Source organism: Pongo abelii, chromosome 8, assembly GCF_028885655.2.
Source record: "Pongo abelii isolate AG06213 chromosome 8, NHGRI_mPonAbe1-v2.0_pri, whole genome shotgun sequence".
Taxonomy (NCBI): domain Eukaryota; kingdom Metazoa; phylum Chordata; class Mammalia; order Primates; family Hominidae; genus Pongo; species Pongo abelii.
In genome coordinates, this window is record NC_071993.2 from 12727726 (window position 1) to 12753230 (window position 25505).

At 46.5% G+C, this 25505-nt stretch overlaps 1 protein-coding gene and 1 long non-coding RNA gene across 4 annotated transcripts in view; one reads left to right on the forward strand and one right to left on the reverse strand.

Moving 5' to 3' along the window:
* The window catches only part of CAMK1D (calcium/calmodulin dependent protein kinase ID), a 486434-nt gene that overhangs the window by 242993 nt on the left and 217936 nt on the right, over window positions 1–25505 (forward strand). The gene's annotated exons all lie outside the window — the stretch shown is intronic.
* LOC129048170 (uncharacterized) lies at window positions 5552–13037 on the reverse strand. Its single transcript, XR_008510282.1, has 2 exons — window positions 12914–13037; window positions 5552–8338 (listed from the first exon to the last, which is right to left on the reverse strand). It is a non-coding gene; the product is annotated as an uncharacterized LOC129048170 (long non-coding RNA).

Sequence of the window (25505 nt, forward strand, 5' to 3'; positions counted from 1 at the left end):
TGCCTGCCTTTGAGTCTCTACCAAACACAGGTGACAGTGGCCGACTCCTTATTATAGCAAGCTCTGAATAAGTAGCTTCAGCTTTTCTCATTTTGGTGGGCTTCACATATTTCCACGTAGGGAAAGACCCAGGAAGAAGCCTGGCCTTGCTCACTTGACTGTTCTCTCTGTTTCTGTTCATGTAGGCAGCTCTACATCTACATAATAGGGTTGGTTGGTTGGTTTATTTTTTGAGACAGAGTCTCGCCCTGACCCCAGGCTGGAGTGCAATGGTGCGATCTTGGCTCACGGCAACCTCTGCCTCCTGGGTTCGAGTGATTCTCCTGCCTCAGCCTCCCAAGTAGCTGGGAATACAGGTGCGTGCCACCACGCCCAGCTAATTTTTTGTATTTTTAGTAAAGACTGGGTTTCACTATGTTGGCCAGGATGGTCTTGAACTCCTGACCTTGTGATCCACCCCCTCGGCCTCCCAAAGTGCTAGGATTACAGGCGTGAGCCACTGTGCTCAGCCGTTTTTGTTTTTTGTTTTTTTTTTCCTTAAAAAAGCCAATTTGTCTTTTCTTATTTCAAAAGGAAATATGAAAACGCCCCCGTTGATTGCTTGGCTGAAATTGACATGCACTCTGTTGGTGGCATTCTCCAGACCTGGTCACTTAAGACAGGAGAGGAGGTTGGGCCGGCTTGAAGTCCACACTTTAGTGTTTTCTAAATGCTCGTACAACTTTGATTTCACGACCTCCCTGCTATCTCCTAAGGTGGAGGATGTCAGGCACCCTCTATCTTTCTCCTTTCCGGAACCCATTCTTTTTTCTTGTTTTGAAGATGAGGATTCTTCTTATTTTCCAGTATTTCTCAACATAGATAGAAAGTCTGAAATCACAACTAAGGTTCGTTATTTGCCAGCCAAGAGTATTTTTCTTTTAAATGTCAATAATGAACTTTAATTAAAGTGATGACATTGTCTTGTTTTAGAGACTGTTTTATGTGTCAGTAAGAAATGACATGGCCAGCGTGGTATTTAAAGGGGTAGGGGACAGGGATTTAGGCCTCCCCAAGTGTCTGTCAGCCCACCCAACCCCCCATTCTCTGATGTGTCCAATTGACGTTTTCTCAATTTTATGCGAAGGCTCCGCAGATGCAGTTTCATGCCCCTTGTTTCCAAACATAATGAAATCACAAGTGCCTTTGGTATAAAAGAATTAATGTATGTGAAGTGCTCCAGACACAGCCTGGTCCATAGTAATTGTTCAGTGCCGGCCCACTGCTGCTGTTTCTCCCGTGGCTACTAATACTAATACTACTCATTATTAGGCAGAAATCCTGTAGCAGCTACTTTCTCTTAGTCATGTTTGCCTTCGTCTTCAGAATCCTTTAATATGCCAGTCCCCTTTCTAAGAGTCCTCTGCTTAAAATCTCTCTTGTTCTCTCCTGTCTGCCTGACTCCCTCCTCTTCATCTTTCACATACCTCTTAAATGTCACTTTCTCAGGGAAGTCTTCCTAAACTCTAGTCCAAATTAGGGTTCCTATTTTCCTCTTTCAGACCAGGGGTCAGTGAATGTTTTCTGTAAGGGGTCCAATGGTAAATGTTTTAGACTTTGCTGGCCATATAGGCAACTACTCAACTCTGATACAGTCTAAAAGCAGCCGTAGATGATATGTAAATGAATGTGTGGGCTGAGTTCCAGTAAAACTTTATTTACAAAAACAGGTGGTGGGCCAGTTGTAGTTTAACGAACCCGTTTTAGAGCACTCCACTTTTTCTGCACAGTATGATTACATGATGATCAATCTCCCTCTGAACTAAAACTTCTTAAAGGTAAGACCCAAGGCCGTCTGCGCTGGCTCACGCCTGTAATCCCAGCACTTTGGGAGGCCAAGGCGGGTGGATCACTTGAGGTCAGGAGTTCAAGACCAGCCTAGTCAACATGGTGAAATCCTGTCTTTACTGAAAATACAAAAACTAGCCAGGCACGATCGTGGGCGCCTGTAATCCCAGCTACTCGGGAGGCTGAGGCAGGAGAATTGCTTGAACCTGGGAGGTGGAGGTTGCGATGAGCCAAGATTGTGCCATTGCACTCCAGCCTGGGCAACAAGAGCGAAACTCCGTCTCAAAAAACAAACAAACAAACAAAAATCAGAATTCACCACTATAAACTTCATCCCGTTTAACAAAAAACCACTTGTACCCCAAAAGCTATTGGAATTTTTTTTTTAAATTAATAAATCGTGAATAAACAAAATAACATCCCCTGCAGCCTATGGCCTTTATCCTTCCTCCCCTCTCTCCTAAATCCAGCTCCTTCTGGACTTACCTGTCCTCCCAAGCTTGGGCCACTCAACTTGTAATGTCTGCCTTTGGTCAGGCAGTTTTTGTGCTGGATTGCAAGTTGCGTTGCCTTCTTCTCTCATTAAAACATGGCCAGGCGCGGTGGCTCACGCCTGTAATCTCAGCACTTTGGGAGGCTGAGGCGGGTGGATCACTTGAGGTCAGGAGTTCGAGACCAGCCTGACCAATGTGGTGAAACCCCATCTCTACTAAATACAAAAAATTAGCCTGGCGTGGTGGCACATGCCTGTAATCCCAGCTACTTGGGAGGCTGAGGCAGAAGAATCACTTGAGCTTTGGAGGCTGGTGTTGCAGTGAGCTGAGATCGTGCCATTGCACTCTAAAAACACAATCATGGGAATGAAGTTCTGTCATTATAAGAGGTGAGCTCAGCTTAAGAGCATGATAACATTCACATTACAGGGAGGAACAGTGGACGTGTCAAATTCTCATTGCTGTGATTTGGGGAAAGAAAAAATAACAGGCACCACCTAGCAACCCTACCCCAAGCATCTCAAGATGTGGTAATTTCTTTTATACAAAACAAGTTTGTTTTGTTCAACCACGTTTAAGCCTGTAGGTGTGATCCTTGTTTTTATAGGCAGCTAATTTCCAAGTGGCATTTTGGGATGGGTTAATTGCACTTGTATTTTTCTTGCTTTTTGAATGCCTTACAGTTGAGGCTGTCAGCACTCGGCCTCCACCAGAGCCAAGAGTCAGACACAATGTGGAACCACCCACCAAGTGGGCCAATGACAATGGGCTCTGCGTTTCTGTCCCTTCTCATTTCCTGCTGTAAACTTTCAGGGAGTCAGTGAACTCAAGCGTTTCTGTCAGATATAGAAACATTTCCCATGGTTGGAAAGTTAAAGGCTAGTTTAGGTTACAGGCAGTTTGTCTGCTGGAAAATACATAGTTTTCAGACACTTCCTTTTCTGGTAATAAACAAAAACAAAATCAAGAAACTGTTTCCAGGAGGTCGAACGTGTGGTTCTCATCTGCTCGGCCTCCTCCGGTGTTCAAGTCCCAGGAAGTGGTTGACTTAGGCGGGGCAGCCACATTGCAGCCAGGCCCAGGCTGCAGGAAGGAATTGATTATATAGGTCAGGGTCCACTTGCGGAAAGCAGAAATGATTCCAGCTGATTTAAGCACAGGGTGATGAGAATTTCAAGTGCTGACACTGACAATGAAAGGCTGGGAAGGAGACTCACTCCATGCCGAGGTTCCAGGAATGATCTTCAAGGTGATTCTGGGGGAGACCGGGTGCGGTGCCTCACGCCTGTAATCCCAACACTCTGGGAAGCCGAAGATGGCAGATCATCTGAAGTCAGTAGTTTAAAACCATCCTAGCCAACATGGTGAAACCTCTTCTCTACTAAAAATACAAAAATTAGCCGGGCATGGTGGCATGTGCCTTCAATCCCAACTACTCTGGCGGCTGAGCCAGGAGAATTTGCTTGCACCTGGCAGGCGGATGTTGCAATGAGCCGAGATCACACCATTGCACTCCAGCCTGGGCAACAAGAGTGAAGCTCTATCTAAACAAAACAAAACAAAACAAACAAAACAAAAAAAGAAGACGGTTTTAGGAGAGATACTCCTTTTGCTAAAGCTAGGAACTCTGAGGAATTATCAGAATGTGGGCAGTCACTAAGATGCTCCTGGCTTGTGGAATACACCTTCCCCCGACTCTAGACTCATGAACTCGGGCCTGGTCCCTGAGACCTTTGCATCTGAGGTGGAGTGATTGATCCAGGCCCATCTTGAATGTCTTGATTGTATCTTTGCATTTGTGTTTTGTAAGTCAAGTCCAGTGTGCATGCTCTGGGCCATGGGTCTCCTGTCCATAGGCTGTTCTGTCTCCTACCGCTTGAACATGTTTCCGGGGTGAGTGTTCAGCTGCCCACTTTCTGGTCCCACCCAGAGACCACTGCCACCTGAAGAAGTGTGACATCAGATAGCAAATTTAAAAAATACCATGACAGGCAAATAAAGAGATCACAGAAGAAAGGGGAAAGCATTTCCTCCTGGTTTCTGAACAAGGTGCCTGGCATTTTTGTTTTGCACCGGGCTGTGAAAGCTGTGTAGCCAACTCTGAACGCATCTCATCGCTTCCTACTATGAGTAGCAGCTTCTGCCTTCCCTCCTTTCCAGGGCTAAGTCTCTGCTTGGGGGAGAGTCAGGCCACACATGGAACCCAGCTACAGGGGAGTCTGGGAACGGAGTTGTTAGGGTTTTGTCTTCTGGCAAGCAGTAAGACACCCTAAAAGGGGTGGAGATGAGAGAGCTCTTCAGTCCTAAAAAGGGACATAGCCCAGGAAGACCCAAGAAGGGGGAGCAGGAAGTGAGGAGAGTGTAGGTGTTTGGAGGAGGGGTTGAGTTTATCCCCCTTTAAAAGAAAAGCTGTAGACAAATGTAATAGAATTTATTTGAGCATTAAAGGATTCATGAGTTGGGCAGCACTCACAACCAGAAGAGGTTCAGAGATCTAGGCTTTAGCAGCATAAGCACTGGGCTTCTATAGGCTGAACTTGGAAGCAAAGTAAAGCATTTATTTGATTGGCTCCAGCTAGCGGTTTGCCTTATTTGGGTATGATCAGGTGGGAGGTCCCCAGTTAGAGGTTAGTTGGCAGTTTCTGATTGGTTAGGCTTACATTTCACTTTAGAGTTTACATTGGGCTTCATTTGGCTTACCTAGGAACCCAAGGTGCTGGAGCCATCTCAGCCTAGTGGCCTCCTAGTGAAATATTTTTAACGCCTCAAATCTCTTAGCTTGAGCTACTCCTAGGTACTGATTTCTAGTTACAGTCCATCTGAAACCTATAGATGAGAGGTATTCAAACTTAGGGAGCTGTAGAGGAGCTTGTTTGAAATCATGGTTTCTGGGTCCCTACCCTCAAAGATTTGGATGCTGAAATCCCATGGTGGGGTCTAGAATTTAAACTGGTAGGTTCCTCTGGAGACACTGTGTTCACTGTGCTTCTGATCAATGGTGTCTACTCCTCCTGGCATCCAGTCCCCCTTTCCCACCCACATTTCTTTTTAGACCTGGTAATTTTTTTTTTCTTTTCTGAATTTTTCTTGTGGTTTTTTAAGGTGTCTTTATCAACATTCCCACTGGTTTAGAGATTGAAAGCAAAGTTCCTATCTTTGCTTTGAACACTAGTGAAACAGGATACTCAAGGTAAATGCTAAGATGAGGCTGTTATCTCTGGAGCTCAGGGTCTAATTCATCCAAAGTTTATTGAGCCCCTTCAAAGCACCCATCAGTGGGGATGGAAAATAAAAACAGACACAGCTCCTGCCGTGTAGGAGCTTGTGACCTTGTGGTGAAGCTTAGCACTTCTGCCTCCCTAGGTTTAAGCAGTTGGAGGAGCAGTATCTATTTGGAAAGAAGAAAAACGCTTTTGAAAACTGCACTTGGTCTGTATGGTGGCTGCCCCTTGTCCTGAGTGCAAGGTTGCCCTCCATGGTTGGGGAAGCATCCGTCACCCCCTTGGGAACTGAACTCAGCTATAATGTTTGTGCTTAGGAAACTTGACATTGAACTTCCAGGAATTGAGGCCAGGACCTTCTTGAGGCACTGTCTTGTGGTTCAGTTCTGCCTGCCCAGGGTCATTGGCCTTCTGGGCTGACCATTTCCTTGCTGACTCCCACAGACACGCTGACCATCTGGAGGCTAGAGGATCTTTCTTCCTAGCAGGTCCCTCATGGTAGGGGCTCTGGGGCCCCTACCGTGGAAGGGAATGGTTGGGATTAGACCCTACGCAGAGGCACGTGACTTTTCATAGAGGGCCACATCCATGGCCCAGTTGTTCCCTCATTCAGGGCATTGTGGGGAGCCGGTTCCTTCCTGTGGATTGTAGCCTTCCTGACTTTAAATCCTTGCTTTATTCAGATCCTTGGCCAGTTCTTCTGTACTGGTCTCCTGGGCCACCCATAGGGCTGTCTTCACTTCCTACCATCAGCTGTTCCCTCTATCCAAAGATGAAGGAGCCCTGTATTTGCTAATGTGAGCTGCTTCCTTTATTTATGCTCTCACTGGATCTCTGGGAGATGTACTCTACCATCAGAACACTCGGAGACAGTTACCTGGACATAAAGTGGTGGTGTTGGCATCGTTATCAAACAATAACAGAAAACATGTCAGCATCAACTGCATCTGTCCCTGTGCTTGATAAGGAAAAAACATATGCATAGTCCTGTCTTTGAAGAGCTGACATGAAGATGGACGATGCCGTGAAACACACACATTTGTAAGTTACAGACATCCTCCTATGCAAGCACTCTAGTCACGTTTCTTTGGTAAAGGATAATCGCTTATTAGCTTCGGAAAGAACTCATTCATGCCTTGATTTTCAGTGTTGCTATGGGAAAGCAATAGCAGAACCTGGGTCCCTGCTGTGAAAATGAAAATACTTAAGGATGTTCAATTGCTTTTCTGTTATTCATGTGCATCCGTGGTAGGACATCATGGCAGAGCAGCTGCTCAGAGCGTGCGGTTACGTGTGGGTTCCCACTTCAGCCTGGGATTGTTTCATTTCCTGCAGCTGTTCTCCAGCATGGTAAAATTCGAACGATGTCGGTAATTTTCCCATAAGGGGCTCTCAAGATACATCAGTTTGTGCTCTCTAGAGTAGTTTAAAGTACTATTTCTTGAGTACTTACTATGTACTGGGCAACATTTTCCATATCTCAGGAAGCAGTCTCATTTTCAAAGGAAAATGAAATCTGTTTCGGGTCACACCACTTCCTGCAGATTCAGGACACCCCACTGAGAGATTTAAAAACCATGGATGCTCTTTTCAGTCTGACAAGATGCTTGTCATAGAGCATCACTGTCTGGGCTACAGGGATGCAGAAAGGACTGAAGGTCTGAAGGGAGGAAAAGGGCTCTGTACTGGTGGGTTCCTGGAAAAGCCTTTACTTTGAGGTGCTCCATTGAGCTTGTGTAGCCTGGAGGGATAGAAGCAAAATTAAACGAACGTGGGTCAACCTTTTAATGCGTATCTTGCAAATAACATGCTACTGGCTCTATGTGCAATGCCTGGATATAACAAATCTATTTTTACGAGGCCTACAAAGTCCAAAATATCTCGATGTGTGTGATGTGATGTAATCTCTGCATTTGGGGTGGGAGGTGAGTAGGGAAACAACTACTTTGGAATTAGCACGAATGTACACAATTTCTGAGTAATGATGCACGAGAATGCTCAGGTATTCATAGAATTCAGAGAGGGGGTGTGATCTGCCCATGATTTAGGAAAGACCTTAGGTGTTTCTGGGAATTGTATGTTCATGTGTTCCTACAGCCACTAACTGGCATATAATGATCATCATTATTTGTTGAACAGTTATGCTAACTGAGTATCTTTTTTGAGGTTACTTGGAGCAGTCTCTGTGTTTTCTTGAGTTGTAAAATTATGGTGAAGGTTTTGGGTTAAAGAGTTGAAAGTGCAAGTGATTCCCTGCTGCATCTTATTTCGAGAGTCAAGGGGAGAAATTCCGTCCATTCAGTGAGGCGGGATGCAGCTGCGTTGTAGGTTCTGGTGGAATAAGGTGTCTCCTGGAGCTGGAGGGGTGGTGTGGGGCGGACGAAGGAAGCATCTGGCTCACTGGATCCTGGGAGGTTTTGTGACCTCATGGTGCCCATCTGGCATCACAGAGTAGGCAGTGCAGTGCCTCAAAGGAGAAACCCTCTGGGATGAGACAGACATAAAGTAAGAAGAAAAGAGCCAGTCTTTGGCTCAGCAATGCATTTGTGTTGGTTTCTTATTGTCCCCTTTTAGACAAACCTATTCATGGTAGAAAGAGAGCAACGTGAACACGATCAGGAGGGGGGAGGAGCAGTCTACCACTTTGGCCTTTGTGTCCTCCATGAAGAGATGCTGGTGTTTTCTGAGCATTCATGAGCTCTTGGCATTTGGGTCATAGTGCCCCTGCGCGTCGGTATTCACAACTTTTCCACATGGGCCCCAGAGGAGGGCTTGCAGCCTTCCCAGTGCCAGCTTCTGGGGATGAGAAGAATTGCAGAATTGTATAAATCCCTTATCATCAGCTAGAGGATTGTTAAATGCACACATTAAGGCAAAAAAACACATTAAGGCAAAAAAAAAACAAACAACAACAGCAACAACAAAAAAACCAACCAACCTGTTATCAACAATTGGCTTTATTTTTTAAGAAAATACAGTAGAACAAGCCAGATGTGGTGGCGTGTTCCTGTAGTCCTGGCTGCTCAGGAGGCTGTGGCAGGAGGATCACTTGAGCTCAGGAGTTGGAGGCTGCAGTGAGCTATGATTGTGCCACTGCACTCCAGCCTGGGCAGCAGAGTGGTACCTTGGCTCAAAATAGAGAGGGAAGGAGGGTGGGAAGATGGAAATAGTAGAACAATGGAAGTTTGTAAAAATACCCAAGCTAGAAGAAAGAAAAAACAGGAGAGATACTCAAGGATATTTGACTCCAGTTCCCCGCTTCTTACATGGGAAGCTGGCTGGGCCCCCCTGTTTCTAGTTCAGCATTCTCTTTGAGACCTCTTCAACTCAAGGGGGACTTCAGAAACCATGGAACGAAACAATGGGCCCTACATTTTCACTCAGAGCTCTTGCTTTATGTTGCCAGGCAAAACCTAGAAAGAGTCCCTACTCTGTAACTCACTCACGCTTGGTTTGTGTTAACAAAACATAGAGGGGTCAGTGAACGTGTGTTTTGATTCCAAGGAAATTCCAAGCGCCTTGGTTTGGCAAATGTTGATCTGGTGACACGTCACTTTTCCTTTTTGGCAACCAAAAAGTCCGATAATGAAGGAATTTTCTCTTTAATTTACTTAACCCTGCAAGATGTTTGCTCGGAGATTTTTTTTGTTTGTTTTGTATCAATTTAAGGAGTACAAGTACAGTTTTGTTACATGGATATATTGTGTAGTGGTGAATTCTGGGCTTTTAGTGTAACCATCACCCAAATCATGTACATTGTACCCATTAAGTAATTTCTCCTCCCTCATCCCTTCCCATTCTTCTACCCTTCTAAGTCTCTAACGTGTGTTACTCCATTCTGTATGTTCACATGTACGCATTATTTAGCTTCCACTTGTGGGTGAGAACATGTGGTATTTAGCTTTCTGTTTCTGAGTTATTTCACTTAACATATGGCCTCCACTTCCACTCACCCATGTCGCTGCAAACGATATGACTTCATTCTTTTTTACGGCTGAATAGTATTCCTCGATACGCATGTACCACATTATCTTTGTCCGGTCTTCTAATGATGGATGTTTAGGTTGATTCCCTATCTTTGCAATTGTGGGTGGTGCTGTGGTAGACATGAGTGCAGGTATCTTTTTGATATAATCATTTCTTTCCTTTGGGTAGACACCCAGTAGTGGGATTGCTGGATAAAATGATAGTTTTTTTTTTTTGCTCAGAGATTAAGTCTTTTTGGTGTGAGCTTCTATTTACAAGCATTCCATGTCCTGTAAATAATGTGAGCAAGTTTTCATTGCATGATAAATTTGGTTTCACTCAGTCTTGCCTGTATCTTATGTGAGGATAGACAAGCATGACATGAAAACACGTGACCTGAGCTCTCTGGTTCCCGTGACCTGGCACGTGTGTGGCCTGCCACAGCACCTCATATAAGTCTGCCACAGACTTATATGAGAGTCTCAAGTCATTTCTTTTTTTTGTTTTTTTGAGACAGAGTCTTGCTCTATTGTCCGGGCTGGAGTGCAGTGGCACAATTTCAGCTCACTGCAACCTCCGCCTCCCAGGTTCAAGTGATTCTCCTGTCTCAGCCTCCTGAGTAGCTGGGATTACAGGCACCCGCCACCACGTGTGGCTGATTTTTGTATTTTTAGTAGAGACGGGGTTTCACCTTGTTGGCCAGGCTGGTCTTGAACTCCTGACTTCGTGATCCGCCCGCCTCAGCTTCCCAAAGTGCTAGGATTACAGACATGAGCCATCGTGCCCAGCCTCAGTTCATTTCTTAGAGACAAATTCTAAACACAGTGGCAAGCATCAGCAGGGCTTTCTTCTTGCCTGCAGAATCGTCTTAGCCTTGGTAGCTCGTTTCAGCTCAGCTGGTGTGCATTAGGTACCTGTGGACTAGGCAGCTGAGCTCTTAGGAGGAAACAGGAAGAAGCCCCCTCTACCTGTGTGTCCTGCCCAGGGCAAGGGATCCTGTGGCAGGGGGCCCATTCTGGAACCACTCATAGTAAATGGGACTTCAGAATCTTCCAGAACAAGGGGAATGCCTGTCTTATGATTTGAAACATCTCCCCCCGGTGGTTCTGTCTGCCTTCCTCATACTCCTCGAAGAACTGTGGTCTTATAAAACCACTGCTGAGTCTATCTGAGGCAAAGTTTGATTACAGGAAAGTAATTCAGGAAAGCCCTGTATAAACTCATTTTATATCTCTACTCACAATCTTTTATTTTATCTGTTTATTCATTTTTGTAGAGACAGGGTCTCACTATATTGCCCAGGCTGGTCTCAAACTCCTGGCCTCAAGTGATCCTCCCACTTCAGCCTCCCAAAGTGCTGGGATGACAAGTGTGAGCCACAGCACCCGATCTCCACTCACAGTCTCTCATTTCATGTTCATAGGTGGTCTACAGATAGCAGGAGATCTCTCACCGATGACTTTTCCAACCCTGAAAAGATGCGAACAACAACCTGATGAAAGAAAGATTCCTGGGCGACAGGAGCTGTATTTGTAGGAGCAGGTGCCATTTGGGACAGAGCACAGGGCGTGGGAGCATTCTGAATTAGAGAAGAGAGTGGGCAGCTTCACCCCTCCTGGGCAGCAGGTCCATTTTATCTGCTGTGAATTCCTGGCACACCAGAAGCGCCTCTATTTAAATATAAGTCAGCATAAAATGTGATGGCTATTCTTTGAGCACTTAGGAAATGTTTGTTTGGGGAGGACCTGCATCGTTTCAGGTCTGTAATGGCACTGGGCCTGCAGAGACACATGGAGGCTGCTGTGCCTGCACACTCCGCCTCTGTCTGTGTGGGAAGTGGAAGTTGAGGATGTCTGAGCAAAGACCAGTGGTGGATCTGGACCCACAGTGACTCCCATAAGCATCACGTGTCTTTCTAACTTCTTCTTCTTCTTCTTCCTCTTCCTCTTCCTCCTCTTCCTCCTCCTCTTCTTCTTCCTCCTCTTCCTTCTTCTTCTTCCTTCCTCTTCCTTTTCCTCTTCTTCCTCTTCCTCTTCTTCCTCTTCCTCTTCCTCCTCCTCTTCTTCCCCTTCTTCTTCCTCTTCCTTTTCCTCTTCCTCTTCCTCTTCCTCTTCTTCCTCTTCCTCTTCTTCCTCCTCTTCTTCCTCTTCTTCTTCCTCTTCTTCCTCTTCCTCTTCTTCCTCTTCCTCTTCTACTTCTTCTTCTTCTTCACTTTGAGACAGAGTCTTGCTCTGTTGCCCCCGAGCTGGAGTACAGTGGTGCGATCTTGGCTCACGGCAACCTCTGCCTCCTGATTCTCCTGCCTCAGCCTCCTGAGTAGCTGGGATTACAGGCACGTGTCACTGTGCCCGGGTAATTTTTATATTTTTAGTAGAGACGGGGTTTCGCCGTGTTGGCCAAGCTGGTCTCGAACTTGTGACCTCAGATGATCCACCTCCCAAAGTGCTGGGATTACAGGCATGAGCCACCGTGCCCGGCCTCTCACTGCTTGTTGATGATTCCTAATACAATTCCTGCAGTGACCTCAAGCTCAGCATGTCCGCGTCCCGGATTCCTCCTCCCTGCGCAGACTGGCTCTGCCTGCTGCGTCCTGCTGGGACACCAGTTGCGCAGTGCCTGAAGCCAGGAACCTGGACCTCCTTCCAGGTCACCCACTGCCTGCCACCCTGACCCGTGCATGCCTGTCCTTGATCATTATATCATATGGCTTCAGCCTCTGAAATGTGACTTGTGTGTCATTACCTCTCCAGAACCCATGGCCACTGTCACCTTTTACTTCTGCTATTGTAATAGGTCCTTACCTGGCCTCACCTGCCTTCCTCCAGTCCATCCCGTGCTATTCAACGGAGTGGAACCTTGGGTTGAGAACACGGCTCCAGGACAGCCATGAGAAAGGTGCAGAAGGCAGTCAGCCCGCGGCTGGATTAGCACCTGCTGGGGATCATTCTCCCCTCTTTCCTGCTTGACCCATTCCCCCAATCACACACCTCCCTTAGTACAACTCTTTGCTTCCTTTGCTTTTTCTCCAGGATAAGGAACAAGCTCCTTAACATCACACCTCAAACCAGTCACGAAGGGGCCTGAAGTGATCTTTGCTGTTTCATCTTTCCCCCATCTCCAGCCCTGAAACACACTTGTCACACTCCAGCTGTGACTTATTACATCTTACCATTCCTTAGAAACGCTGTGCACCTGGAGGTCTCTGGGACTTTGCAGCACCTGCCTAAGCTGAGGATGCCCATATATACCTGAAAAATCCATGCCTGCTTCATAGCCAGCCACCGTGCCAGTGGCCATATCCCTAGGCAGGGCTGGCCTGTTCCTTCTCTGGACTCCAATAGTAGTTAAGTGCCTCTGTCATACTGTGATCGCTCCTGTCACCTCCCGTCATAAATATTTATTTACCTGTTTGTGTCTCAGACAGAAGTGAGCCTCTGGAGGCCTGGGACCCGTTCTTATGTATCTCTGTAATTCTTAGCACCCAACCAAGTCTGTGCCTGGTACAGAATCTTCGCTCATTGTGAATGAATGTCATAGAACACGGGCAATGCAGGGAGATGGGGGTTCCGCAAACAATTCAGATACAAATTCCAAGGGTGGTGGAAGTTGGGAATAGGGAGTGGTACAAGTGCCAGCGTCTTTGAAGCTGCCAGGCGTTAATAAGGAATCAGATAAACAGAGAAAAAATACAGTGAATCTGACTTCTTAGCAGAAGTGTTTGGCCGTGTTGGCCCTTGGGAAGCTGAACTTTTGCCTCACCCAAGACTCCATCAGGGTGCCTGGCTTCTCTGGAGAACTTTCCAGAAGTATTTATTTGATGCTATTCAGAGTCTCAGAAACTTGAGGGCCACTTTTAATTATCTCCAATGGACTCATTCCCAAGAACAGTAGTAATTTACCACCTGCAAGTGATATTTTGAGCATTTCTAGGGGGTTGCTTCAAATGTTTCAGGTTCCAGTTGACTTTAGAACGTATATCCATCATCTGTCATGTGTCTAGGGTATACGACTCCCTGTAGTTGCCGGGATCTCCCAAAATAGAAGGAAGGAATGACTACTTGGGTAGTATGAGGCATCTTTAAACTTAGTTGACCAGAGCACTCTTTTCCTGGAGACTAGTGTGCCATGGAACCTCACTTTGGGAAATGCAGATCCAATGCAATCCTTTTTTTTCTTTTTTTTTTTTTTTTTTTTTGAGATGGAATCTCACTCTGTCACCCAGGCTGGAGTGCAGTGGTGCAATCTCAGCTCACTGCAACCTCTGCCTCCTGGGTTCAAGTGATTCTCCTGCGTCAGCCTCCCAAGTAGCTGGGACTACAGGCACCTGCCACTGCTCCTGGTTAATTTTTTGTATCTTTAGTAGAGACGGGGTTTCACCATGTTATACAGGATGGTGTCGATCTCCTGACCTTGTGATCCGCCCACCTTGGCCTCCCAAAGTGCTGGGATTAGAGGCATGAGCCACCGTGCCAGGTACCAGTGCAGTACTTTTATTTTACAGAGAAAATAACAGGCCTGGCCCGATGAAGGCCGTGAGGCTAGGAAGGTCTGGCTCCTAGGTCAGGGCACCTCCCTGTGAACCATATGGCTTCTAATGTATAGGGTGATGGTGGATAGAAACCATTCAAGTGTGCGTGTGTGTCAAAGAGAGACACACACACACATATATACACCCCTTGGCCAGAACTTCACTGATGTGGCAGATAGTATTTGCATCTGTGCCATCTTCCAAAAGCATTCGGCCCCGGTCGCCCATTCCTGCCCAGTACCTGGTGATTCCAGGCCACTCAGGGGCCCACTCTGACCCTCGGTGGCTCTTCCCCACCCTCTTCTCTGTGATCCAAGCAGAACTTCTGCAGTACAGTTTCTGCCCACTCACTTCAGAGAGATGATACAAAACACTTCTCAGGAGTGAGCGGGTGACAGTTGGGGAGGAAGGAGGGGAGCCCTGGGGGCTGCGGTGCCACTGGCAGCCCCAGATAACACTGCCTGCATTGCCCAGCTCTGCCTCGGCCCTGGGCTGCTCTTGGACAGGGCCATTGGATGCCACTTCCCTCTCTCTCCCTTTGGCAGAGAGCCCTCGGAAACAGGAGTTATTGAGAAACCAAAAGTAAACAGCTCAGCCTCTCCCCAGGGCCTGTGGAGCCTGTTGCCCCGGATGGAAGGGGTTAGTGCCAGCAGCTGCTCAGATGATCTGTGGGGCATGTTCTGGGGTGGAGGGGGCTGGGAGCCACGGGGCAGAATTTGGCCGTGAGAGAAGCATTGCAAAGGTCATCGTAGGCCTGACTTCTAGGGGCACATCGTCAGATCGAGGTCGGAGAAAAGGCAAAACTGCAAGCCCCTTCCTCATGTTTGCTTCACAGCCATGCCACTTGGAGTTGAAAGCAGCCAGAATAGCCGTTTCCTTTGAGTTAACAACGCAGGTGCCGTCATCCTCCTGTGAGCCGCGGCTGCTCAGGGGACCGCAGGGGAGGGAGCGCGGGGCCTCTGAATCAGGCATCACTTTCTGCTCTGCCCCATGGGCCCCTCACACACAGCACCTTCTAGGGACAGACAGTTCAGGAGTCAGAGACAGGGATGCTGGGCGACCCCAGCACCGAGTCGGTCACGCACGTTTCCTCCACTGTCCTGACCTGCCTACTTCCGCCTAACCCATTTGGCTGAGCTGGTACTGATGTTCTTAAGACAGCAAAAATCAGTCGATGGGGCTTGGGCTCTGAGATCTGCCTGATACTTGTAGGAACCACGGACAGCCCTCTCAGGGCAGGGCTCAGAAGGGACGGCTGGATTTTAACTTGTGGTTTCCTGATGGTGTGGGAAGACATTTGAAATAATTCTTCTGTGGAGTCTCCCTTTGCCCCACGCCTAGCACCAGGGGCTGCACGTGCTCATTTCCCTCCTGCCATATGTATAATCAGGGCTCCCATGCGTTGATCCCTGTGGTGTCTTGGGCACCACGCCCAACTCTGAAGTCTGTATGTGCCCTTTAATCACTCAGAGATTGCTGGGGATTGGATATTATCATTCACAAAGTGTAGATGAGAAGCCTGAGGCTTGTCTTGCCTGTGTTCTCCAGCAAGGAAATGACAGATAATTTTTTTTTTTTTTGGAGATGGAGCCTCGCTCTGTCACGGGGCTGGAGTGCAGTGGCGCAGTCTCGGCTCACTGTAACCTCCGCCTCCTGGGTTGAAGTGATTCTCCTGCCTCAGCCTCCTGAGTAGCTGGGATTACAGGCGTCCACCACCATACCCAGCTAATTTTTGTATTTTTAGTAGAGATGGGGTTTCACCATGTTGGCCAGTATGGTCTCAATCTCTTGACCTCGTGATCCACCCACCTGGGCCTCCCAAAGTGCTGGGATTATAGCATGAGCCACCACACCTGGCCCGGAAGTAACAGATAATTTAAGCCCAGTTCCATCTCGCTCGTCCACATATGCAGCCACCTGCCAGTGGAGTGAACACCCATTTATGCTTCTTTCCCTTCCAGCCTCCCTCCCTTTCTTCTTTCCTGCCTTTCCAACTGGGCTTTAAAGCTAAGTAGAAATGTATCATCTGCATGTCTCATTCTATGCATTGGTGAGGCTAATCCAGGGTTTACTGTATGAGAACCTCCTAGTAAAGTGTCTGACAGCATCGCTGTAAAGGATAAAAAGGTCATGAGAGGTGTTGTGGGTTCTAGCGAGAGACATTCAGAAAACCACCTAGGCCATTTAGTGAGGTGTTAGTTTTCCAGTAACATCTCCCTGCACTGTTCACATCCCCGAGCGGGTCCCGTGTCTGTCTGTCTGCTGAAGAGGCAGAAGCATAAACCTTCCAGGAGTTCCTGCATCCTTTAACTGCCCTGAGGATGTAAAACAAGTAACAACTTTGAAGATGGTTCAAATGTATCCTGGAACTTTCCTACCCAGACGCAAAGATGCTTTTGCTTTTAGAACTAATAGTGCACCTGGTGCAGTGGATCACACCTGTAATCCCAGCACTCTGGGAGGCCACAGCGGGAGGATCACATGAGCTTAGGAGTTCCAGACCAGCCTGAGCAACATGGTAAAACCTTATCTCTATAAAACATACAAAATTTAGCCAAGTGTGGTGGCAAGCGCCTGTAGTCCCAGCTACTTGGGAGGCTGAGGCAGGAGGATCACTTGAGCCTGGGAGGTGGAGGCTGCAGTGAGCTGTGATCACATTACTGCGCTCCAGCCTAGGTGACAGAGGGAGACCCTGTCTCTTTAAAAATAAATAAGTAAAGAAAGAAAGAAAAGAAAACAGGAGCTCAAATCCAGAGGGTACTTACTATTTTTATATTTTTGGGAAAGTGAGATTTAATAAAAACAGATTCACTAAAGAAAATGTACAGACATGAAGGGAACTATTAACATATTTACATGGTTTAGGCCAGGCATGGTGGCTCGCGCCTGTAATCCCAGCACTTTGGGAGGCCAAGGCGGGTGGATCACTTGAGGTCATGAGTTTGAGACCAGCCTGGCCAACATGGCGGAACCCCATCTGTATTAAAAATACAAAAATTAGCAGGTGTGGTAGCGCACACCTGTAATCTCTGCTACTCAGGAGGCTGAGGCAAGAGTATCACTTGAACCTGGGAGGCAGAGGTTACAGTGAGCCGAGATTGTGCCATTATACTCCATCCTGGGCAACAAGAGCGAAACTCTGTCTCAAAAAAAAAAAAAACAAAACATATTTATGTGGTTTAAAGTGTTTAGCTGTGTGTGGAGGGATTTCAGACTGTCAGCTTTTAAGTAGCAGCTTTTCTTCTTCCATGATGCATTAATATTTGTCACTCAGGCACTGGCAGGAGGGAACCAGAGGCTGTGTTCTACAATACAAAATCTAGCCCCATGGGCCTGAAAAATGGCATCTGCAAAGAGCCACTGCTACAGATGAGCAAGACTGGAATTAGGAACTATCTTATTTCTTCACTGAATATAATAAACAAGAACTTGTATTGAATCTGCAGAATATCAAGTTTTATAAAATCCCCCGTCTCTTCTATCTTTGCTTTTTACTTCAAACATGTTAGATTGAGTTCTGAAGATACACAAACTAGAAAGGGCATTGTAGAAAATGGTTAAGTACGTTGGCCCTTCGGCATTCATGTTGGTCTGTGTAAACGTGGGCAAGTTCTTTTAGCCCTACCAGGATCGGGAGTCTTATGGGAGAAATCATAGGAGTGGTGTAGAAGTAAATAGAATAATCTATTGAAAGCTGTTGGAATGGTGCCGGGCAGATGATGCATGCCGGTAGCAGCTGTTTGTCACTATTGTTTTGCTTATTGTTGCTGTAATTCCAACTTCTTGCCTTCCAGGTTCTGGTCTTCTTGCCAAGGGGCCATGCATGTGCATAGACACTCAGCTGTGATGGAGATAAAGGGTACTGTAAAAATAAGCATTACCCAGACCGTGTGGGTCAGGGAGGGCTTCCTGGAGGAAGTGATGACCCAGCCTTGTCTTAAAGGACACATTCAGTGACCAAAGAGAGCTGTGAGGAGCAAGAACATTTCAGGGCCTGTTGGGGGAAGGGGACTGTGTAGAGCATCGCTCCCCAATCTTTTGGGCACCAGGACTAGTTTCGTGGATGACAATTTTTCCATGGAGACAGGGTGTGGGAAAATGGTTTCGAGATGATTCCAGTGCATTATATTTATTGTGTACTTAATTTCTATTATTATTACATTGGAATACATAATAAAATAATTCTACCACTTATCATAATGTAGAGCCAGTGGGAGCCCTGAGCTTGTTTTCCTGCAACTAGACAGTCCCATCTGGGGATGATGGGAGACAGTGACAGATCATCAGGCATTAGATTCTCAAAAGAAGCGTGGAACCCAGATCCCTTGCGTGTGCAGTTCACAATAGGGTTCGTACTCCCATGAGAATCTAATGGCACCACAGATCTGAGAGGAGGCAGAGCTCAGGCGGTGATGCAGGCGATGGGGAGTGGCTGTAAATACAGATGAGGCTTTGCTCACTTGCCGCCCCCCTCCTGCTGTGCAGCTTGGTTTCTAACAGGCCACAGACTGGTACCAGTGCATGGCCCGCAGGCTGAGGACCCCTGAAAACATGTGCTTAGAAATGAAGAAAAGTCAGCAGTGAGCCCCAGAAGCCAGGCAGGAGAGGAGGCTCAAGAGGGAGGGAAGGATCAGCTCTTCAAACATCCTGGAGAGTTGAAGAAAAATAGAGACTAAAAATTGTCCCTTGGATTTAGTGACAGTGAAGTCATTTGTGCTTCCATAAGGATCATTTCAATCAAGCGGTAGAGAAACAGCCCAGTGGTGTGCTGGTAAAGGTTTAACAACGGGCTCTTGGGGCAGCACTGGGAGGAAGAAGAGGTCCTGATGTGTAGCTTTTACCCATGTCCATGGTGTGAAGACTCTCTGTGTGACTAATTTAAAGCCACCAATTGAAGTCATTGAATCCAGATTAGGAAGGGATGTTCGTAGACCATGTGGTTCCAGCTGTCTCCAGAGCATGCCTGAAACAGCCTGATCTCCGGAGTCATGGTGATGGCCAGGTGACGAGGCAGAGATGGGCAGGTAGCTTGATGTTTCAAGTTTGTAAGCTTTCTGTATCATTCATTTAAACAGTGTGGTAATATATCTGCTGTCCTCTGCTGCATCTCGATGCCGACATTTGTCCCTCACCTCCTTTCTCTGGGCACATTCTGATACTATGGTGCTGTCTCCTCCCCTTTCTCAGCAGATGTCTCTGCTTCCATCTGCCTCTCAGAAAAACCCACCATGTTACCGTGAAGAAGCTTACATCCACCTTGCCCGGTAGTCAATGTATAATGGGATGTCAAGAACAGAATGGAAGGGTTTGAGCGTAGAGCCTTGTGGGGTTTATCACTACCACAGTTCAAGGCAGAAGGTGTCCTCACCAACTGAGACAAGTGCTCAGGTCCACTTGTCAGGGACAGTCTTCACAGTGGAAGGTGACTTTTCATCTCTGGGCCACCCAGATGTGTGATCTGACTTTAGGCTCAAAAAGCAACCTTTTGATCTTAATCTGGCCCCTCAAGTAGACTTCCCTTACTTGAATGAAAATACATATACTTCCCAGCCTAAGTTGACTTTTCCTGTCTTATTGTTGGTGAAAGGTTTCTATTCAAGGTTATGTATGCATTGACTTTCTGGCTAATACATCAGTGTTCTGTGAGTTTAGTTAACAGGATTGGAGACCTGAGAACCTCTTAAGGGAACAGGTAATAGCCGCAAACACTTACATAGCCCTCAGTATATACTAGGCACTCTTAGGAGTACTTTATGTATTCAACCAAATAACAAACCCATGAGCTGTCTGTTTTATTGATGAAGAAACTGAGGCATAGAAATATTTAGTGCTTTGTCCAAGGTCACATAAGAGAGTGTCAGAACCAGGTTCTGAATGTAGGCCTTCGGGGTTCTGGAGTCTGTTTCCTAATCACCACCTTCTGCTGGTTCCTGCCTGGTGAGTCCCAGAGCTGAGAATGAGACCCTGGACCCGGCGACCCCATCAAAGTGCAGGCAACCTGGAAGACTCCACCTCCACTAAACACAGGCCCTGTGCCCATCCCTGGAAGGAAGGGACACAACAGAGGCCATCCTAGAGCCTCGAAGAGCCCCCTTCCGTGCTGACGTTCTGACGTTCCCACTCCTGCAGCTCCTCTACCCTCGCCTGGTTTCTTTGGTTTCTGGGGACGAATCCAGGCATTTTCCAGCTCCAGATCTACTTCCAGGTGAGGAAGCTCCGCCTGGGCCTGAGAAGACATCTCTGGTTGGGAGGAGCTCTGCTGTGTGGTACCTGCCTGCCCACTGAATGAAACCTGTCCTCTCTGTACCCCCAGTTCCCTGAACGTTTCAGAATGCCTTTTTTTTTTTTTTTTTTGAGACAGAGTCTCACTCTGTCCCCCAGGCTGGAGTGCAGTGGAGCAATCTTGGCTCACTGCAACCTCTGCCTCCTGGGTTCAAGCAATTCTCCTGCCTCAGCCTCCCGAGTAGCTGGGATTACAGATGCATGCCACCACGCCCAGCTAATTTTTTGTATTTTTAGTAGAGATGGGGTTTCACCGTGTTGGCCAAGCTGGTCTCGAACTCCTGACCTCGGGCGATCCACCCGCCTTGGCCTCCCAAAGTGCTGGGATTACAGGCGTGAGCCACCGCGCCTGGCCCAGAATGTCATTCGAGTTTTATTTTTGCCCCAGGTTATCCTGCTAATGCCTTATTTCTCCATTTCATGAAGCATTTCGTTTCTGAGGCCAGTCCATTAAGGGGCTAATAAAAAGGGAACTTGCTGGACACGGTAGATAAACTAAAAAGCACTCCCTGTTAGGATGCTCCTCCCTGACTCTCCAGTGCTCTGTGAGAAGATAAATGAGGTGTTTGCTTTCTGTCCTCTCTTTCTCTGGGACCTTAAGGGAAAGCTGCTGTGAGTTGCTTCAGGGAGCTTCCACTACTTCCAAAACTCCGGCCTGGAACAAAGGTCTACAGACACCTTCAAGGGTTGTAGAGAGACTTCATGGAAACACAAAAATAACTTTGGAGAGGGAGGGAAGGTTTCGTATTCTCAGGCACGTTTAAACATCTGTTGTTCCAAATTGGGCTTTAATTAATTAATTACTTTTTGTTTGTTTGTTTGCTTTTTTTTTAGAGACAGAGTCTTTCTCTCTTGCCCAGGCTGGAGTGCAGTGGCATGATCATAACTCACTGCATCCTCGAACTCCTGGGCTTAAGAAATCTTCCTACCTCAGCCTCCCAAGTCGCTGGGATTAAGGCATGAACCACCATGCCTGGTGGCCTCAGGTTGGGTTTTAATACTGTGGGTTTAATGGTGTCCTGGATGTATCAGGAAGTTGACAGGATCAGGGCAAGAGTCAGTTGGATTTTCCCCGGCTGTTCCTAGTAAAGGAAGACCTTTGCAAAGAGAGAAAGTTGGTCCTGGATGGGCATGGAGGTCGCATATTCCTCTCCGGGTGCAGCTTGGGCAGGTCAGTCTTCTTCTTTGAGCACGTGTATCATCATCTATATAATGAACAGCTGGAACCAAATGTTTTTCAAAACACCTAGAGACCTGAAAGTTCCATGATTTTGGTGACAGCGTAAAATTGTAATACCTTTTGTTGTTAGTATTGTTGCATTTTTAAAAATCCCTCAAATTAGTGTAGTCTTGGCACATGGTCTTATAAAGCAAATACATGACAGGGATCCATTTTTGGAGACTGTATCTTTAAGGAATATGATTGCTAAATAGAGTGAGTGTCCGCATCTCTGTCTCAAGACCTGACTAGGTGGTGTTTGGGGTGGTGCCTCTGTCCCTCGATCATTGGCAGGAATAAAGGTAGTTGAAGCCAAAGATTGAACCTTCACTTTTCTCTACAGTTGAGGGCTAATTAACTCCAGCCTTGTCCAAGAACTCAATTTATAGCATCCTTAAGCTCTTCTTCTAGCAACCTCAAGGCTCCAGGAAACTTTTAAAAGAAAGAAAGCTCTTTTCCACAAACAGAAGTTTAGGAATCCATATCCAGAATTTCCACCTTCTAAATTGGCACCTAAGCGTGATAGATGGCTCCCTATAACGGGCAGCTCTTGCTCACTACAGCAGCACGCTAGTGGTAATATCACAGCCTGTGGCATTACACGAAACTGTGACAAGCCATTAAGAAAAAAATAGGCCAGTGTTATTGAAAAGCCTGATTGCATTTCCATCTTCTGAAATATGTGAAGCAGCCTTGTAAACTACAAACTTTTTCTGTTTTAGAACTTTGGAACCCATTTCAACACTTTGTCCATACGGTGGTTGAGAGTTGGTATCTACCAATTTGCATGTCGATATCTACCAGTTTGCTCTGTTAGCTTTTTTTTGTTGTTGTTGTCTTTTAGACATGATCTCTGTCTGTGCCCAGGCTGGAGTGCAGTGGCACAATTCCAGTTCATTGCAACCTCTGCCTCCAGGGTTCAAGCGATCCTCCTGCCTCAGCCTCCTGAGTAGCTGGGATTACAGGCGCGTGCCACCACGCCCAGCTAATTTTTGTATTTTTAGTAGAGACGGGGTTTCACCGTGTTGGCCAGGCTGGTCTTGAACTCCTGACCTCAGGTGATCTGCCCACCTTGGCCTCCCAAAGTGCTGGGATTACAGGTGTGAGCCACCGCGCCCGACCTCTGTTAGCTCCTCTTCTTCCAAATGGACTGGCTATGTCTTTATTATTAAAAAAAAAAAAACAACAAAAGCATTAAAAAGTAAATAAAATGAAGATCCATGACAGGCATAGTAAGAAGTAAGGTTCCCTTGCCTGAACTGTACCATAGCTGAAGGCGTAAGTTGTATGTGTTTCATCCCACTGTTATTTCTGTTTACCATTTGTTTATGTGTTTCTACTTGCAATGGTGTAGAATCATTGACTCATAAGAACGTCAGATGAAAGGGTCCTGGACCATCTGGGTGAGCACAGTCTAGACATGGGAATGTTGTCTGTTGACTCCTAGACAGGACTATCAGCAGTGGTGCAGTTGCTATCTTACAAGACAGCACCCTCCATTTGGGGACAACTTAACTATTAGGAAATCCATTTTTGTGTTTGAATCTCTTGCTTTATAAACTTTTCCTGTTGGTACTGTGTCATAATGATGACAGTGATGGATAATTTCAGGGAGTGCTTACTATGAAATACTGTGCTTAGGACTTAAGATAGCACCTCATTTAATCTTTGCAAGAATTTTTCAAGGCAAGCAATAATATCCTGATTGTACAGGGAAGAAAACCGAGAGGCAGAGAGGAGAAAGTGACTTGCGCAGCAAGTGTGGGAGTCTGATGGCAGAGGCTGTGTAATAATACCATGTTCTGATGCCTCTTCTTGTTTTCTCTGGCCCCTCTTCTATACTCAGTTTCTTAACCCCCTCTCCCAGCCCAATGAGGTATTGTTTCCACAGCCCTGTCTGTCTCTTTCTGATAATTTTCAGTTTTGTAACATTACTAGAGCTAACTCTCAATACTTTAGATGTGAACTGATCTTTGTAACAGACAGACAGTGGAACCCTTTCCTGGCTAGTTCTGAGCAAAGTGTTCAGATGGTCTAAGGATCACATTTACTTTTTTTTTTTTTTAAATTTTGAGACAGAATTTCACTCTTGTTGCCTGGGCTGGAGTGCAATGGCATGATCTTGGCTCACTGCAACCTCCACCTCTGGGGATGCAGGTGATTCTCCTGCCTCAACCTCCTGAGTAGCTGGGATTACAGGTGTCTGACAGCATGCCTGGCTCATTTTTTGTATTTTTGGTAGAGACGGGATTTCACCGTGTTGGCCAAGCTAGTCTCGCACTCCTGACCTCACGATCCGCCTGCCTTGGCCTCCTAAAGGTCTGGGATTACAGGCGTGAGCCACCGTGCCCGGCCTAGGATTACATTTCCTTTTGTAGGGGCAGAAACATCACAGAGTTTTGGGTACAGTTGAGTTGTGTTTTTTTTCTTCAAGGTAAGCAATAATATCCCGATTGTACAGGGAAGAAAACTGAGAGGTAGAGAAGAGAAAGTGACTTGGCCCATAAGTGCAGAAGTCTGATGGCAGAGGCTGTGTAATAATACCATGTTCTGGTCATCACCCCCATCACACAATCCGTATTAATTTACGGCTGCCCCATACTCTGCTTTTCTCCTTAATTATTATTTTTTAACCCAAGACAGGTAGGGTAGGGTGATGTTAAAAGAGCCAGACTGCCTTGATTCTCACACCAGATTTTCTACTTTGTAGCTCTTGTCACCTAGAGCACTGGACCTCTCTGAGTCTCGGTTTCCTTATCTCCAAAATGGGCATAGCAACAGGAGTTCCCTCCTTGAGTTGTGAGGATCGAATTAATAAATACTTGGAAGCCCTTCACACACACACTGCCGTGTAGCAAGTGTTCACTTGGTGTTGTCATTATGCCCTAGCTTTGTTGTTGTTGTGTGCACATGTAATCCAGATTGCTGACAAAAATAGGCCACTGTGGATTGACATTATATACACATTTAAGCAAATGCAACCATATGCATCTCTCTCTCTTATGAAATTAAAATAGTGTACAGTTATATTTTGCATGTGTTCCGCATATTGTAATAGCCATAGTTTTATATATTACAAAGTGCTAAATATGTATTCACTTTATGGGGTTGAATGCACAGAAATATGTACTCCATACTCGAATGGGCAATTGAAATAATTTTCGAGGGAAATTTTGATGACTGTATAATAATTTTTGCCTTTCTTGCTGACTTTATATTCTAGCTTCTTTTTAAATTTTGACTAAGTCCGTGTTGAGAGGCCTTGATAAGCCCTTGGAAACCTCCACCCCACCTACCCCAGGATATCTGGTTACTAGGGTGCGCCCTCACCCTCCACAAGGCTTATTCACCATGTGCTCTAGGGCTACCAGCTGTTGTTATACAGGGAATCGGATGTGTCTCATATCCTCTGATTCTTTGAGTACCAGCCATACCAGCTATTGTGTTAGAAACTGCTGACATGGAGTAATCAGCCCCAAGTCGCCATCCTTAGAAGTGTGTGTTCAAATTATAACCCAATGTGGCCCAGCAAGCACATTACCAGCTAATCAACTCAGCAGGTGCCTGGACGTGGGGCTTCTCAGTGAAGATAACGTTGGAGATGGGTTTACAGGGTTGGAAGGGGCTGGGAGCTGGAGGACTGAGAACCCATTCTGAGGAGGAATGGCAGGCAGAATGCCTGAGAGCCCCAAAGGGTTCCTGAGCAGGGAGTCGGTGGGACCAGAGGATGGCGAGAGGAGGCAGAATTGGTGGAGTTAGATGAGGGGGCCTCCTGGGCCACCCCTAGGAAGGAAGACCCAGGCCCCTCAGGTGATTGGGAGCCATCAGTAGCTTTCAGCAAGAGGAACTCACTATTTTTGACTCTCGATTAAGATTTGTTGCATTTTATATTCCATTTCCATCTAAGTAAGAAAATATATTGGAGTAATTAATTTACTCAAGTATAGGTTCTGGAAGGAAGTTGTTCA